The sequence below is a fragment of the Mytilus californianus genome, unplaced genomic scaffold, assembly GCF_021869535.1.
Source record: "Mytilus californianus isolate M0D057914Y unplaced genomic scaffold, xbMytCali1.0.p SCAF_25, whole genome shotgun sequence".
NCBI classification, from domain to species: domain Eukaryota; kingdom Metazoa; phylum Mollusca; class Bivalvia; order Mytilida; family Mytilidae; genus Mytilus; species Mytilus californianus.
The window spans coordinates 1,795,474-1,802,267 of record NW_026262674.1 but is presented as its reverse complement, the minus strand read 5'-3'; positions in this window follow the sequence as shown (position 1 = coordinate 1,802,267).

Here is a 6,794-nt window from a genome sequence, read left to right as displayed (position 1 = left end):
TATCTTTTGTTTTTCTGTTATGGAATTTTTTCTATCAATTCTATATTAAGCATGTAAACACATACAGGACACCGTACTGAGATAACAGTAAGGAAACGCCATACCACAACAAAATAACAGGTAACAAAATTTCCAAATATCAAAGTGAGAAACAAAATAACAGAGAAATGACGCGGGAAGAAAAACAATAATGAGAGACAGCATCTTACTATAACAATGTACCTATAGAACAGGTCAGACACAAACAATATTTGTGAAAGTACCCTTAACCTGAGCTTGGATCGCTTTTTAATTACACGTATGATAACTAGAACTTCATATCTCTTTATTTTATCCATATAGTGTTAAAACAAAACATAGCTGTCTCTTACTTCTGTGCTGATTTGAATGGCTCAGAAATGTATCATCTAAAATGTTAAATCTTAATTGTAGTGATAAAGAGAGGCAAATGATTCCAAAGGGATAACCATGACAATGCCATGGCAACAAAATGAAAAACGGACAAAAGACCAAAAACAATATACAAAACACAACATAGGAAATTGAATACTCATCCACTAGAATCCCACCAAAAACCGGATATGATCGCAGTTGCTCCAGAAAAGTATTCAGATCCTGCACCACCTTGGCTATATCTCAGTGATCAGAGCAACGATATAACTTTACAGATCTAGGAATACAAAGGATATACTTTTGTATTCAAAATTTTAATGATCAAACATTAATACAACTTATCTCTGGTTGAATTGAGGCAAGATTTTCTAATTGTCGGGAAATTAGATCTTAATGACTTCTTAAGGGGTATATCTGTGATGTGACAACTTCTTAATTACTTCTTGAAGGGGTATATCTGTGATGTGAGAACTTCTTAATGACTTGTTAAGGGTGTATATCTGTGATGTGAGAACTTCTAAATGACTTGTTAAGGGGGTATATCTGTGATGTGGGAACTTCTTAATGACTTGTTAAGGGGTATATCTGTGAAGTAAGAACTTCTAAATGACTTCTTAAGGGGGTATATTTGTGATGTGAGACCTTCTAAATGACTTCTTAAGGGGGTATATCTGTGCTATGAGAACTTTCGTAATGACTTCTTAAGGTGGTATATCTGTGATGTGAGAACTTCTTAATGACTTTTGAAGGGGATACATTTATATCTGTGATATGAAAGATAACTTTTACACATGATTAGAAATCTTCTATGTAGATATCAAATCAGTGATTGATCATCTAGTATGTAACACATATTATGAAGTCAAAGTGATGTTTTCTTAAGGATGTTTGCTATATAATAAAGAAGATGTGGAATGATTGCAAATGAGACAACTCTCCACAAGAGACCAAATGACACAGAAATTAACAACTATATGTCACCGTACGGCCTTCAACAATGAGCAAAGGCCATACCGCACAGTCAGCTATAAAAGACTCCGGAATGACAATGTAAAACAATTCAAACGATTACATATTGTTGCTACTCTGTTTCAAACTAACAAGCTTTTTAAAAGACTGTTATAAATCAATAGTTTATAAATAAAGGAACTGAAAAAGCAGAAAAAAATGAAGGGTACGTGTGCTTGTTTTCGAGATATAAGTCATTGTAAATTTGGCGGGAAATGAATCTCTCTAGATTTTTCATACATTTAACATTGGCTACTTTTTTCTTTCAAAAACGATGAAAAAATAACAAGGATTTTATAAGATTTTCAAAGATGACATTTTAAACTATATGTAATCAAATTATGGAAAGAAAAGAAGGGGTTAGTGGGCAAAATTGTGTATGGCACTACATGGATAAAGCCAGAAGATTCCGAATATCTGGCAAAAATTCAAAAACAAGAGGAGCGAACATCCTTAAAAAGGTGCGTGTTGCTCAGTTTTTCTATAAAAGTGAGTTGTGGTTTGTGGACTGTTATTTGTGTTTTCGTTTTAATCGTTTTTTGCCATTTCCTTGTCAGTTTATCTTTTACTTATGAGTTTGAATAACCCTTTGGTAATGTTTGCCTCTCTTTTTTCACATTGTAAAAAGTGGACATTGCCAGACATTTTTTTAATTAGATTTATTGCCATTAGTGTCATAAATGTTATTTTACTAAATTCCAGAAACAAAACATTGATGTGTTTCTTACCTTTGTGTCGGTAACGGTGACCTTGGTGCCGGTTATGGTGACCTTGGTGCCGGTTATGGTGAACTTTGTGTCGGTTATGGTGACCTTGGTGCCGGTTATGGTGACCTCTGTGTCGGTAATACTGACGTCCATAATGTCCTTGAAATGAGTAAGCAATAAAACAAATATTATGACGATATCTTAAATACGGTAAATGTTATTAATTATAATAGTTCGATCAAATGACGTATTCCCGATTTCAACAAATTGTCCGGAGCTACATGTATTCTAGAAAACTGGTTTATTTTCATATAATATGATTTATATTTTTTGATCATGCACAATTTCTTATTCTGGATGTAAATGATAGAATATGTTTTCCCTGTCGGACGTCGGTTCTTCTCCCCGAGTACTTCATATTTCTCTACCAAATAAAAATAATTAGCCTACATGGTAAAGCAAAGGTCAGTAAAAGCTGCATTAAATACCAACAAACAAACAATTATTGCAACAAAAATATCAAAACAGAGATATATACCTTGTAGAGTACATTCCACCAGAACAAATAAAAGTAGAATTCTCAACATCATAATGTGTTAACCGATTGTCGCCTTAATGTTCGAAAGTCTCCAGTAACGGCTGAAATTAACAATAACTGTCAAAACATTATAACGAATTACGGTATAGCTATTTGGTCTTTTCATTTGAATTATAAAATGAATAGTGTTATATAATATATTTACTTAAATTCTGTATATATATTAAGTCTGACAGATATTAATATCATATTTTAAATTTTGTATTACATAGTTTTTTATGTTTAAATTAACATATATATTTATATAATCAAACCTTTTTGTATTCCAAGAAAACAAAATATTGAAGACGTTGCTGTGTTTACAGTTTGACAAAATAATCAGATGACTCGTGTGAAAATATTACATTGATGCTTACTCACTGTTTCAATGACTCGTGTAAAAATATTACATTGATGCTTTTTCACTGTTTCACTAACGGTCGAGTCGAGAGTTGTTTCATTGGCAATCATACCACATCTTCCTATTTTTATAGTAGACACGCACTGGTGACTTTCAAACATGCGTACCATCTGTATTGTTATTGATTTACTATTACAAATTAAGAAACAGTTGGCTTGAATACACACAAATGATGTAATATTTTTATTCAAATTATGAATTTATGAAATGTTTGAATAAACATTACATATTTACATCCAGGAAAACATGTAAAATTGCGTAACTTGAACAAGTTTGTACTTTTGTGGACATATTGTTCTCAAATATGTACAGTTAAGCATTATTCGATATGAATATAAGAAGATGTGGTATGATTGCCAATAATACAAGTATGTTTTTATCATTGAATTTTTGTGTAGGACGTATATGTACTTTTTCAGTACAATTTTTTGCAGCATTTTATTTGTACTTTTAATCTGGCTTTCCAAAATGTTTACTGTTATTGTATCGTACTAATAAGGTTCAATAACTATTTCGTACCTATTAAATCTAATATTTTATTGTACTTTTGCACAAACTTAATCTCATTGTATAAATTGCTGTAAATTTCAAGTACTAATTTTTTACTTTGAGTTCCCTATTCTGTACAATAACCTCATGTCACTAAATTAATTGTATTCTGTGTATAGTTTGAGGATACTCTCACTGCTACTTACCTTACAAGACTCCACTTTTCTGAATGAAAAATTCTGTAGAATTTAATTTTTACTAGTATGCTTAGTATATTTAATTTTACAGTCTTAATTATCACCGGATTATCTTAACATTTAAAACCGACTGATAGACAATGATAGATGTTAGTTTATGAAAAGGCTTTATACACAAGTAAGCGATTGTTAGTCTGAAACGGTCATTTTGATCTTAACATCTTCTGTAATAAAAATAAATTATTAAGTCATGTTCAGTCTTTCAGTCGATTGTCAGACTGCGGTAAATTCTGTAAAGTTCATTATCTCTTCAGACCATTCAGTATGCTGTTGATTTGAACTAAGACTGAACAGATCTTGATTGACTGTAAGCGAATAAGCGGAATCGTACTGAATTGGCCGCAGTGGATAAGTCTAAGCATTGACTGAAATAATTTATTGTTCAGACTTTAAGAGCTGTTCAAATGAAGATTACCGTTTCCGAATAAAACTGTTCTACTAGTGATACCTGCGTGTTTTGCCACAAGAAATAGCTCGTTTACTTGTGTTCTTTATATTGGTGAAACGTATCCATTGATCTGAAGTGTTCTAATATTTCAACAAGGTAAATGACCCAAAGAATAAAGATTGCTCTTTGGAAGTGTAAGTATTGTTTATCAACCCTAATTTGAAAGTAAAAAGAAAAATCTAGTGGTCATCATACAGTCTTCCACATAGAAAATATATAAAATGCATTTGTGGCGTAGTTTACTTATGGGGTCAAATTCAAAACTATATCTTTTTAAATAAAACAATTCATTTCTTGGCATTAGTTCCTTGCTTCATCCAATCAAAATGTATTTGCAGACACGAAATTAAAAGTTTTCCCAAAAAAAAACCCCCAAAAAAAACAAGTACGCAACTTCATATCCTGATGAAGAATTTAAATGTACAAGATGATTGTTTTCTGTCAAAGCGTTTTAATTTGATTTCAAAGACGGACTTAACCGATATACATCAGCAGTTATTCGTAGAATTTTGGTAACGTACTCTACCTGATAATTTCGCAATCTGATATACGTTAGTTTGATTAACTGTTACTTTTTCCGGTGTACTTGATTCCTATAACTCTGTGCTAGTAAGTAATTCAGTTGTATCTGTTGACCCCGACACGGACAATTGGATTTCGGTGTGATTTTTCTCTGGTATGAAACATTTTAGTTTCAAGTGTGTTAACGATTGATTAGTTTAAGTAACAAGTGTTTAATCTATGTGAAAGGGAGCTACCATTTTATTTCTAGAGGGGGGGGCTAAGATGAAATTTGAAAACAAAAGGCAGGACAGGAGTTTTGAGTAAAAAAAAAAGAGGCAGGATGAGCAACTTGGCAAAAAAAAAAAGAAGACAGGATGCCAATTTATGTAAAAAAAAGTCAGGATAAAGCAATAAAAAATAAGGCAGGACCTAATAGAGTGAAATATAAAAAGGCAGGACAGAGATTACAACTAAAACAAAATGCAGGACAACATTTTTCATCCTAGCCCCCCCCCCCATAAAAATCAAATGGTAGCTCCCTAAGGCTTTTATCGTTCGCGCTCAATGTGGCCTTCAAGTAATTTTGGTGTATTGTTCTGTTTGTTTGTTTGTGTGAATTTTCTTTTTTTTCTAAGTTAGACGTATACTCCTCCGTGTCTTCAACTTCCTTGGATGGTGTAAACTTCCCTCTAATACAATACACCATTACACCATTCACTATACACCATTACACCATACACTCAGTGCCATTACACCATACACGTTACACCTTTGCACTATACACCTTACACATTACACCAAGATGCAATTTTATTTCAAAGAAAACGTGCGACTACAACATGTACAAAATAAATATTTATTTTTAAAAAACGAATTTTGATCACAATATTGTAAATTAATGTATAAAATTAAAAATCAGTTTGCAAAGTTTTAAATGTCGTACACCATTCATTCACACCATTCCCGATCGCACGTTACACCATTACACTATTCCCCTTACACCATACACCATAGCACCATACACCTTCTACCATTGCACCATATGCCATACACCAGTACACCATACACGTTTTTTGGGAAGTTTACACCATCCAAGGGCTGTAATGTATGCCTATTTGTCCCTATCAAAATCTTCGAAAGGAAGTTATTGAGGTTAGTATAGTCCACATAGACAATTTAGCTGTAATGCAAGCACACAATAGCCGATTCACTTTAAATTTGTGTTTCAGCTGGATAGTAGGTTGCAGTTTTCTAGATCATAAACAGGTATTTTTTATGTTTTGTATTATGTTACTATATAAAGATAAGGACATTGTGGTATGATTGCCAATGAGACATATATCAACCAAAGCTGAAATGAAGTGGATATAAGCAAGTATGGGCAATCGAACAGACTTGGGAGAGGCATTTGACTTTGAAATTCCCATTTGATATCTTTCATCTCTCTTTTTCGTCAATAAATCATAGTATTCCAGGGAAAATATGCACCTTCATAAAATAAATGTTTCTTTTTTGTGTCATCAATGTGATCAATGATAGCATCATTTTGATTGCCTCGTCCTATTAGTGTAGTCTTTCCCCTTCATTTAGATTGACACTGTGTATTTAGGAAAATTCATCTCATCCAAATGCAGAAAGCCATCTATATTTGCTGTATCCATTCGGCGATGCTCAACGTTTGTTTCAAATTCGTTTATAACTTAAAAGTCATTGTATGACTTAAAAGTTTTGCAAAGTCTGACTAGAAAAATTACACGTACACGTTCACAAGGTAGCAGTCCACAGAAAAACATGTCACCGTTCATGGACACAGTATTCTGACACAAAATCAACAGCCTCTGATCTTATTTCGAAATGCCGCATGGTTAGCAGAGAAGTAGTATATACCAAATTTTAAGTCTTTTGTTTGATTTTGCCGGATTTCAAAACCACGACTTTCCTCATTCGAGATAAGCAGAAATACAACCAAAACGTGTAGCTGAATAATCAC